General features: G+C 45.1%; 2 non-coding genes and 1 pseudogene across 2 annotated transcripts; 1 reads left to right on the top strand and 2 right to left on the bottom strand.

Annotated features, from left to right (window-relative positions):
- Nucleotides 1-377: 377 nt before the first annotated feature.
- Nucleotides 378-449, bottom strand: TRNAQ-UUG (transfer RNA glutamine (anticodon UUG)). Its single transcript has one exon. It is a non-coding gene; the product is annotated as a tRNA-Gln (tRNA).
- Nucleotides 450-672: 223 nt separating this feature from the next.
- On the bottom strand, nucleotides 673-744 carry TRNAM-CAU (transfer RNA methionine (anticodon CAU)). The gene has a single exon. It is a non-coding gene; the product is annotated as a tRNA-Met (tRNA).
- Nucleotides 745-7,295: 6,551 nt separating this feature from the next.
- Nucleotides 7,296-7,396, top strand: LOC148774769 (U2 spliceosomal RNA; annotated as a pseudogene).
- Nucleotides 7,397-10,917: the final 3,521 nt, after the last annotated feature.

Raw genomic sequence — 10,917 nt, 5'->3', positions numbered from 1 at the left:
AAGAGTATTAGCTCCTTTGGTCTCTTTTTTATTTTACTTTTTAATTTTTTGGCCACATGGTACAACCTGTGAGATCCTAGTTCCCTAAGCAGGGAATCGAACCTGGGCCCTTGGCAGTGAAAATGCAAGTCCCAGCAGCTGGACTGCTGGGGAATTCCCCTGGTCTTTTAAAAAAGAAAAAAAAAAAAGCCAAACTGGGCAGGGAGGACATTAAAAAGAACAAAGACATCCCTAATGTGGCTTCTGGGGGAAGGGGAGCACTGGTGATCAGATGGACCAGGGTCTCAGAGTTGCTGCCTGTCCCGTGCCAGGCCATGTCCCTGTGTCCTACTGCCTGGGACACAAGAGGGGAAGACAAAAAAGGCCACAGGCAAAACAGGTTCTACCGAGATTTGAACTCGGATCACTGGATTCAAAGTCCAGAGTGCTAACCATTACACCATAGAACCATATGCCATTATGTCCTCTTGCAGGCCACTCTTGGCCTAAGTGCCCCTGGGATGGGACAAGAGGGGTACACAGCTCCCACTAAGATTGTGACATATCTCGATTCAGAGTCCACAGCGCTGATGGTGACACCATAGAACTAGCTGCCACATCAGGGTCCACAGCCCAACCTTGTCCCACAGCTAGGGACCCAAAAGCCATATAGCAGGCAAAAATGTGAGCTTATAGCAGAGGATGGTTTCGATCCATCGACCTCTGGGTTATGGGCCCAGCACGCTCCCGCTGCGCCACTCTGCTGTAATGTACTCCTTTCCTGAGTCTGCCTCTGACTACCCCAAGCTTCCCTGGGCACAGACCAGCAGACAAAACCAGACTCGGGGAAGGACCCTCTTGCCAGTGCCCATTTATGAATAAAGTGGATTTTTGCTCTGCCTCACCTAACTGCTTACCCAGAGAAATTTCTGTCCTTTTTTGCTGTTCAGTAAAAAAGTCAAGCAGCACAATCTTTTCCCAGAGTGTCCTTGGACAATGGTAGCAGGATCCATATTGCAGTGATGCTGGCTGGATTTCAGAAAAGAGCAAAAGCAGCATTTCTCTCCATCATTTGAAAGATTCGTAACCTGTCCAATTGTCAGTAACTTTCCTTTTAATCCAGTTTATTCTCCTGACCTACTTCTTCCCCCATAGCCAAGGAAGCTGTTTCTTTCATATGAAACTGCTTAAAGTGTTACAAAATCTTGCTGTTCAGCTTTCTAATTAGAAGGAAAACATTAAAAAATAACTTTGCATTTCAAAGAGGTAAAAACTGTTCTCCCAAGAATTCTGAATATAAATCCTTTGGGGGGGGGTAAATCTTTGAATTTGTGTTGAAATTTTTCATGTAAAAACTGTCCATGAAGCTTATGTTGCAGATAGTAAGCTGTCTCCTCTCTCACACCAACAGAATCATCAGGAAAAACAAATACAGAGACTGAAACTACTGGAATTCTATGGCCAGACCCTGAGCACCACACCAAAGAATTGGAGCTATTTTTTTAAACTTATTTTATGTCAGAGTATAGTGCTAGTGTCAGGTATACCTCAAAGTGATGCTTTTATACATAGTCATGTATCTATCCTTTTCCAAATTCTTTTCTCATTTAGGTTGTTACATAATATCGAGCAGAGTTCCTGAGCTATACAGTAGTAGGTCCTTGTTGGTTATCCCTTTCAAATATAGCAGTGTGTACATGTTAATCCCTAACTCCCTAAACATCCCTCTCCCGTCCCTTCTCCTCTGGTAACCATAAATTCATTATTCATTCTATGTCTGTGAGTCTGTGTCTGTCTTGTATATAAGTTCATTTGTATCATTTTTTAGCTTCCAAAGGGATATCACGCCCAAGGTGTCTAGGATATTGTTTGAGCCTGATAACTCTAACTACACAGGTACATCCGGAGGGGAAAAGGTAGCCACTGGGAGAAGACAAGGGGAACGCCTCTGGGCCGCACATCTCATCAATGCCAGGGGCAGGGTTTAGACAAAACCAGATTGGAGAATTGGGGTCAAAGAGCTTTCTGATGATGTGTGCGGAGGGACTTCGAATGGGTGCAGAATTTGAGAAGATTCATGTTCCACGCGAAACCTCTTCCAAAGGTCTCTACTGTGGGAAAGGCTGACCCAGGTTGCCTAACTAGTCTGCAGATGTCTGTCAGACTCTTTTCAGCCATCCTGCTGATATTTTACCGTCGGACTGAACTGGCTGTGGCGACAGGGAAGGAGACAACATGGAGTCTGCCACCAAGCTTGCCTTGGCTGACCCCCACGAACAAGTTTTAGTGACCAAGCCTCCATCCCAATATCGGTTGCCGACAGAGCGAGCAGCCAGCCACCTGAGAGCTAGACCACGTCGGAACAGACCCTAAGTCCGCACCTGGCCTAAATCTGTTTTCCCTTCGGGACCCCCACTGTCTTCACCACACCAGACACAACGCCGCTCCCAGCAAACCAGGGGGCTTTACAGTGACAGGATTCTGCTCTTGGGAAAGGATTTTTCTTTTCAGTACCTCACCGCCCAGAGGCAGTGCCCTAGAAAGCCCCAGTGACAGCGCCTGTTTATTTCCTCAGTACACCCGAGAAGTGAGAGCGGAGGAGCAAAGCGAAGGAGCTCTCCGTTCCCGCTCGGGAGGAGGCCGCTTCGCTTTCGGCCTAAAGCTCTGTCGACCCGGGGCCCTGGGCCCGCCCAGCACCCGCTCCACTTGTCGGCGACTGAAGCTGCGGACTCAGTCCGCCCGCCCGCGGAGTCAGCCGGGAACTCGACCGGTCTCGGCAAAACCGGGTTTCTTCCTCACTGCGGCGCCGGCGGTCATGTGGGCGCGGTCACGTGGCGGTACAGTCACGTGTCCTGAGGACGTCTGCGTACGACGTCCGCGCTCTCGCGCTTCCCAGTGGGATGTGTGCGTTTCGCACCTTGCGGCGTGGGTAAGGGTACCTTGCGTGCCGCACGTTAGACAGCGTGCCCTCCGGAGCTGCCCCGCCTCGCGCCACGCTGACAGACGCTCTGGCCTTGTAGACCCCGCGCGCTCCGGATCGGGCTCCAGGTGTCCCGTTCCCCGCAGGGCCCAGGATGGGTGGGGTCTCCAGTTAGTGCAGTTTGGAGCTCCCTTTCAACAAGAATGCGAAATTGGATACGAAGGTGAATGTTGATTAGAATAAGAAAAGTCAATTATACACAGCTGATTAATATCACAAACTTCAAGCAAAGCACAAAGCTTTTCTCTAGTTAACTGCCTAACGCCTCATTTTTTTTTCAATTTTTAAAATGCAGATCTTAATTACTCCTTCATATGGGAATGATTTGGTAATACTGTTTGCACAGGGTAAACAAAGATAATTCACTTTTGAGTGGGGTTAATCAAATTTTGCTCTTAAAGTAGTTCGGAAAAGATTGTTAGCCTTGCGTTCCTTTGGTAATATTACTATTTCTTTAGGGTTGCCCTCAGATTTGGCCAAACCTATCCTTGAGAGTCCCTTGGACTGCAAGGAGATCCAGCCAGTCCATTCTAAAGGAGATCAATCCTGGGTGTTCATTGGAAGGACTGATGCTAAAGCTGAAACTCCAATACTTTGGCCACCTCATGTGACGAGTTGACTCACTGGAAAAGACTGATGCTGGGAAGGATTGGAGGCGGGAGAAGGGGACGACAGAGAATGAGATGGCTGGATGGCATCACTGACTCGATGGAGGTGGATTTGAGTGAACTCCAGGAGTTGGTGATGGACAGGGAGGCCTGGCGTGCTGTGATTCATGGGGTCGCAAAGAATCAGACACGACTGAGCGACTGAACTGAACTGAATCCTGTGTCTGGAGCCAACGATCCACCTCTAATCCGTGGTGGCTTCACAGTGGCTTGTTAGGAGCTTTGTGTCATGTATTCCATGATCTGTATTTCGTGTCAGATCAGGAAGAAATGGAAAACGCTTTCCATGTTTGCTTTGAAGTGAAGTAAGTGAAATGAAGTCGCTCAGTCGTATCCGACTCTGCGACCCCGTGGATTGTAGCCCACCAGGCTCCTCCGTCCATGGGATTCTCCAGGCAAGAATACTGGAGTGGGTTGCCATTTCCTTCTCCAGGGGATCTTCCCGACCCAGGATCGAACCCAGGTCTCCCGCATTGCGGGCAGACCTTTTAACCTCTGAGCCACCATCTAAACTAATTGGATCAGGTGTGCTTCTGCCCTCCTTGCAGAAGGAGCCTACTCTGTTAATGTGATTCGTGTGTGGCCAAATATGGACTTCCCAGGTGACTCAGTGATAAAGAATCTGCCTGCCAATTCAGGAGACAACAGGAGAGGAGGGTTTGATGCCTGGGTGGGGAAGATCTCCTAGAGGAAGAAATGGCAACCCACTGCAGTACTCTTGCCTGGAAAATTCCATGGGCAGAGGAGCCTGGCTAGCTGCAGTTCATGGGGTTGCAGAGTCAGACACGGTATTCAAATAAGCATGCTTATATGCTGTGTGCAGTCCATGAGTTTTGATGGTTCTAAAGATATTTACTAAAATGAAAGTCTGATGTAAGTGATATCTGTCTTGTTTAAAACTGTAATGCAAAACAATACAGGCAATGTTTAGTCTTGGAATAGGCTAGCCAATATCATGTAACATATTTCCTGTTAAAAAATAACTCTTTCAAAATGCTTCAAGAAGCATCTTCTTTGTCCATTGTACCTTGATTCCTTGTAAATGGCATTACAATTTTGAACAAACAATTTTTCATTAAACAGAGTTGAGGGAATTATTGTTCATTCTAATAGGTTTAGTGAAGCATCACAGTGATCAATGAAGTATATAATCAGTGGGTGGGGCCACCTGGTGTATCCTGCTGACTGGAGGGTTGTGGTTTTCCTTTCTGTTACCATCATCTTCCTTCTGCTTTTTTTTTTCCCCTTCTGGTTTTTTTTTTTTTTTTTGCTTCCTGTCAAGTGTTCTGACTCTCATAGTACCTTTCATCTGTGTTGTCATTTTTATTACCCATATTTTCTTGGCTATCATGATTCTTCCATGATTTTTATCATTACAGTTTTTAGTTTCCATTGTGGTATACTTTTTGATATTTTGAAGTTTCTGCCAGACTTTTTCTTTTAGTTTTTCCCCCCTTTTTTCCTTCTTTCCAGTAAGATACTTTCTTCTGTTTGAATTTTGATATGATTGGTAATTCTTTAAAAGTATACGAAGTTAATCTGAATTTAAGGCAACTACAAGTGCAACTCAAATACATTTCTTATTGCCCCTACAAGTATTGAGCTTCATGACTATGTAATGAAATAATCATATACCACATCCAGTGATTTAATGGTGAATGAGTAAGGAGTTCCACCACAGGAAAATGAATTTATTCAGGCCCTTCTGCTGTGTCATATGAAGGTTGAAATGAGTTCATACTGATGTTTCCAGCTCTAGTCCGGAAACACGTGGTTTCCTCCAGCCCCTCCTTACTTCTCTGTAGCTCACTATCCAACATAAGAAATCTTCTTCGTCTCCTTTTAACAATTGTGGTATTTGATTTGTTAGAGGCAGGGTTTGTGTCTCATCTTTTTATTTCCTAAATGAAGCACAGTGTCTCCTGTGGATGTAGCTCTGCATTGATGTTGAATTAACATGTTTAACTTTGATTTTGCCATCAGAATTCTCTACAGAAGAGTTGCATCAGCTTCCATGCTCATGTTCTGACTGCCTGCTTCCTCTCAATTTCTTATCCCTAACCCAGGGCCAGCAGGATGAGGCAAGGTTTTCATCTTGGTCCTCTGTGTTTCAATCCATAGGCTCAGGGAAGTTTTCCACCTGGGCCAATGGACATCAACTGATTGGAATATAATCATTCACTCATTATGTCACTTTCCCAAACTTACTCTGCTCCAGCACTAATCAGGAGCTCCACCTCCAAGCTCAGAGTTCTGTCGGGATAATGTGCATAATGACTGTCCCAGACTTCGAGCTGGAAAGCAGGTGGGTACAAAGTAGGTCCAAGGGAGGAGCAGTTCTCACTGTGTGGCAGGTGACTGGGGTGGCTGATGGAGGCGCCATGGGAGCTGGGTCTTCCGTTCAGGTGGCTTGGTTAGCATGTGAGGGGAGGGGAACCCGGGGAAGGGAGCTGACGATGTGTGAGGGAATTTGGGTCCAGGTGAGGAGTGCTGAATCAAGGCTGCCTCCCTTTCCTGGCCTGATGAAGGCAGGGCCTGTGTCCCCTTTGCTCCCTGTGGGCCAGGGCATCCAGCACTGGGCCCAGCATGAGGAATGTTTGATGAGTGGACAAGCCAGTGAACGAATAAATGAAAAGGTGAATGCATGCATGGGCGGTAAGTAGCCCATGAATCAAAACTTCCCCAGGGGTTTAGAGCTCAGGCAATGAGGGGACCAGGGATGCTTAGGCAAACACTGAGAAGCTACGGCCCAGGTGGAGTGCGGCTGGAGCTGGGGCCCCTGAGTCAAGGCAATAGAAGCTCCTTTATTCAGAAACAGACTTTAGCTATTGAATTTTCTGTCCTGCTGTGTTTTCCATGTTTCTGTGTTGTGGGGGATGCTAACGTCCTTGACTGGAGATGATGCTAAGGCAACAGACCTGGCTGGCCCTGGGACACTGGTCACTACAAGGGGCATGTGCCTCATACCTTCATCTCCCTGGTGTTCTTCTCAAACTTAGGTAAATATGGCTTAGAACACAGAGGCATAGGGGACAGCCTGTGCAGGGCCACCTGCCCCAGGGCACATTCTAAGGGTTGCCTTTCCTGGACCATTGCCTTAAACCAGGAGGTAAGTACTGTACACATAGCCAAATATGTAATGGTTTCTCTGATATGTGTGAAGAATTACATAGGGACACACCCACAGACCTGCTTTCTGCCCTCTGAGTGATCATGCTTCCCCCAGTTTCCAAATCACCTAAGGGAGGTCTTTGGAGAAGAGATTTTTGTGGAGGAGGATTAGAAACACACTTTCAGGTCCAGTTAATATCAATAAATTTAAGGGTACTTTCAGAATTTTCTTTTTTAAATTGGTATTATAAGATTTATCTCTGAAGCTCTCATTTTTTTTTAAGAATGCAATTCAACTAGGAATGTGTTTATTTTTCACCTATAAAATTCAATTTCCAAAAATCAGATGGAGTTTAAAACATTTTACCAATTTTTAAGTGCTCTGATGAAAATGTAATTTTAAATTGCAATTACATTAGTGAGACACATGGGACTTCTCTAGTGGTCCAGTGATTAAGACTCTGAGCTTCCAATTTAGGGGTCATGGGTTCAATCCCTGGTTGGTAAACTAAGATCCCACATGCCATGCAGTGTGGCGAAAAAAAGTTAAAAAAAAAATCGCTTCTCGGCCTTTTGGCTAAGATCAAGTGTAAAAAAGTTAAAAAAAGTGAGACATGTTTATTATTATTTTTTGTTAGGGAAAAGGGCAGAATCCTAATAAGTGGAAGTAGCTCATGTGAGCCGGAGAAGGCAATGGCAAGCCACTCCAGTACTCTTGCCTAGAAAATCCCATGGACAGAGGAGCCTGGTAGGCTGCAGTCCATGGGATCACTACGAGTCAGACACGACTGAGCGACTTCACTTTCACTTTTCACTTTCACACATTGGAGAAGAAAATGGCAACCCACTCCAGTGTTCTTGCCTGGAGAATCCCAGGGACGGGGGAGCCTGGTGGGCTTCCATCTATGGGGTCACACAGAGTCGGACACGACTGAAGTGACTTAGCAGCAGCAGTAGCAGCTCATGTGAGCAGCTGAGTGAGTGTTGTTCTGGGCCTTTCCTGGTGAGCTGGTGGTAGATAAGCCCTGACTATGGAGCACACACATCCCCATTACCACACCTGGGCAGAGTCACCCCTTCATTTCTTTAAATGTGTGGGTGTCCTAGTATATTCAGCCGGCTGCCACTGATGTACATTACAGAACTGGGTCGATTTCCATTTTGAACCCTGCAGGAATCAATGAAGCACAACTGTGCTGGTAACTTGTAAATTCCTGCACCTGGAATGTCCAGGTCTGAAGACACCACACTTCCAACTTTGCTCTATTTGAATGACCTTTCTGTGGAAACTCAAAACACTCCACAAAATGCTGATACGAGGAAGCACAAAAGGGCTCAAGAGAGGCTGCACCACCTCCCTGGAATCCGAGAGGTGCCCCTGTCCTGCTGTGCTCATTCCCTCCATTTGTTTCTTACTTGCCTGTTGAAGGCGCTTGGGTTGTTTCAGCCTAACTTCCCTGGCGGCTCAGATGGTAAAGTGTCTGTCTGTCTACAGTGTGGGAGACCTGAGTTCAATACCTGGGTCGGGAAGATCTCCTGGAGAAAGAAATGGCAACCCACTCCAGTGTTCTTGCCCGGAAAATCCCATAGATGGAGGAACCTGGTAGGCTACAGTACATGGGGTTGCAAAGAGTTAAACACAACTGAGCAACTTCACTTTCACTTTGGTTATTATGAATAGAGCTGTTATGAACATTCTTAAACAAGCATTTTGCAGGCATCTGCTTTCTTCTCTCTTGGATAAATACCTAGGGGTGGAATGGCTAGAGCTACACTTATGTGATAGGGGTCTGTGGTGTGCATGTGTAGGACTTTATATATTAATAAGGATTAATAATACATAAAGTATTAATACAGCCCCAACCAGTTTCCAAATCACCTAAGGGAGGTCTTTTGGTGGTGGAGGATTAGAAACATACTTTCCGGCCCAGTTAATATCAGTAAATTTAAGGGTATTTTCAGTTTTTAAATTGGTATTATAAGATTTATCTCTGAAGCTTTTGATAATCAATGAAATTCAATTAGGAATGTATTATTCACCTATAAAACTCATTCTTTCCAAAATCAAATGGAGTTTAAAACATTTTACCAATTTTTAAGTGATCTACTTATGTTTTCCAAGCTTCAGTTCAGTTTAGTTCAGTTCAGTCGCTCAGTCATGTCCGACTCTCCGCGACCCTATGAATCACAGCACGCCAGGCCTCCCTGTCCATCACCAACTCCCGGAGTTCACTCAAACTCATGTCCACAGAGTCGGTGATGCCATCCAGCCATCTCATTCTCGGTCGTCCCCTTCTCCTCCCGCCCCAACCTTTCCCAGCATCATAGTCTTTTCCAGTGAGTCAACTTGTCGCATGAGGTGGCCAAAGTATTGGAGTTTCAGCTTTAGCATCATTCCTTCCAATGAACACCCAGGATTGATCTCCCTTAGAATGGACTGGTTGGATCAATTATGAAAGTGAGACATGTGGGACTTCCCTAGTGGTCCAGTGGTTAAGACTCTGAGCTTCCAATGCAGGGGGCATGGGTGCTTTATCATTCTTTATCATTCATTCTCTTCCCTGGTGGTTCAGACAGTAAAGAATGTGCCTGCAATGCAGGAGACACGGGTTCAATCCCCGGTGTGACCAAAAAAAAAAAAAAGGTTAAAAAGGTGAGACATGTTTTGGAAAAGGGCAGAATCCTAGTAAGTGGGAGTAACTCATGTGAACAGCCAAGTGAGTGTTGTTCTGGGTCTTTCCCGGTGATCAGGAAGGAAAATCAGGTCAGGAAGATCCCCTGGAGAAGGGAATGGCAACCCACTCCAGTATTCTTACTTGGAGAATTCCACGGACAGGCCTGTAGCCCACAGGGTCACAAAGAGTCAGACACAACTGAGCGACTAGCATTTTCTTCTTCACTTTATAATTCTTTCTCATTCATTCTCTGATTAATTAATCAATACTTTATGTATTAATAAGGAAAATGATCAGGGTTGATCTTTCACCTACTCACCAGGAAAGGCCCAGAACAACACTCACTCTGAATGTTCACATGAGCTACTCCCACTGCTTAGGATTCTGCCCTTTACCATAATAAAAAACAGTAATAAGCATGTCTCATTTTTTAAAGAACTTGATTTTTGGCCACTCCGCGTGGCATGTGGGATCTTAGTTTCTAACCAGGGATTGAATCTGTGTCCCTTGCATTGGAAATTCAGAGTCTTAATATAATAAGAAGCTGCCAGACTATTTTGCAGTGATGGTACCATCTTATATTACCACTGACAGTGCAGGAGTTTGCATTGCTTCACATCATTGCTTACACTTGTTAAGGTTGGTTTTATTAATTTTTGCCATTCTTCCAGTATTCTTGTGGTTTTAATTTGCGTTTCCCTGATTACTAGTGATATCAAACATGTCTCCTTGAGTATATGGATCATTCATATATCTTCTCTTGTGAAGTAGCTGTTCAACTCTTGCCTATTTATTTTTCCTAACTTTTATCAATTTTTTTCCTTTTATGGTTTTCACTTTTGGGATCCTGCAACCCAAAAGACACAAGGATAGTTTCCTGTTTCCTTTTCGGAAGCTTGATAGTTTCAGCTTTTACATACAGCTCTATGATCTATCTCAGATTAATTTTTCTGTATGGTGAAAGATACAGGTCAGATTTCTCACTTGTGATTATTATGATTATTCAGATATCCAGTTATTCCAGCAGTTTATTGAGTAGAGTTCCTAAAGAAAAACTTTCTCTACACAACACTTCTGACACCAGATACGTGGATTTTCCATACCAAGCAACTTCCAATTCTCTATGGACGCCAGGTGGGCTACCTACAATTTAATTCAGTTCTCACTGGAACTACCTGGAGTTACTGCAAACCCCACAGGTTGAGGGCCCTATTCCACCAGACTGTCCCCACTTCAGACACCAATTGTAAGTAGCAGGCCAACAGGGTACCCATACTTAAACACTTCTATCCCACGTGGCTACTAACAGGCGTTCCCACGACCCCCTCAGGTTCAGTAATTTGATAAAATGGCTCACAAAACCCAGGGAAATAGTTATGTTGATGAACTTCTTATAGAGGACATTCTAAAGCATATAGCTCAACAGCCAGGTGAGGAGATACAAGGGATAGAGCCCAGAAGGGTCTTCAATGGAGCTGCTGCCCGTGTGGGATCAGAGTACCAC

This window comes from Moschus berezovskii, chromosome 20 (assembly GCF_049115385.1).
Source record: "Moschus berezovskii isolate FMDL1 chromosome 20, NW_MosBer_1.0, whole genome shotgun sequence".
NCBI lineage: Eukaryota > Metazoa > Chordata > Mammalia > Artiodactyla > Moschidae > Moschus > Moschus berezovskii.
This window is presented reverse-complemented; position numbering and strand designations above follow the sequence as displayed.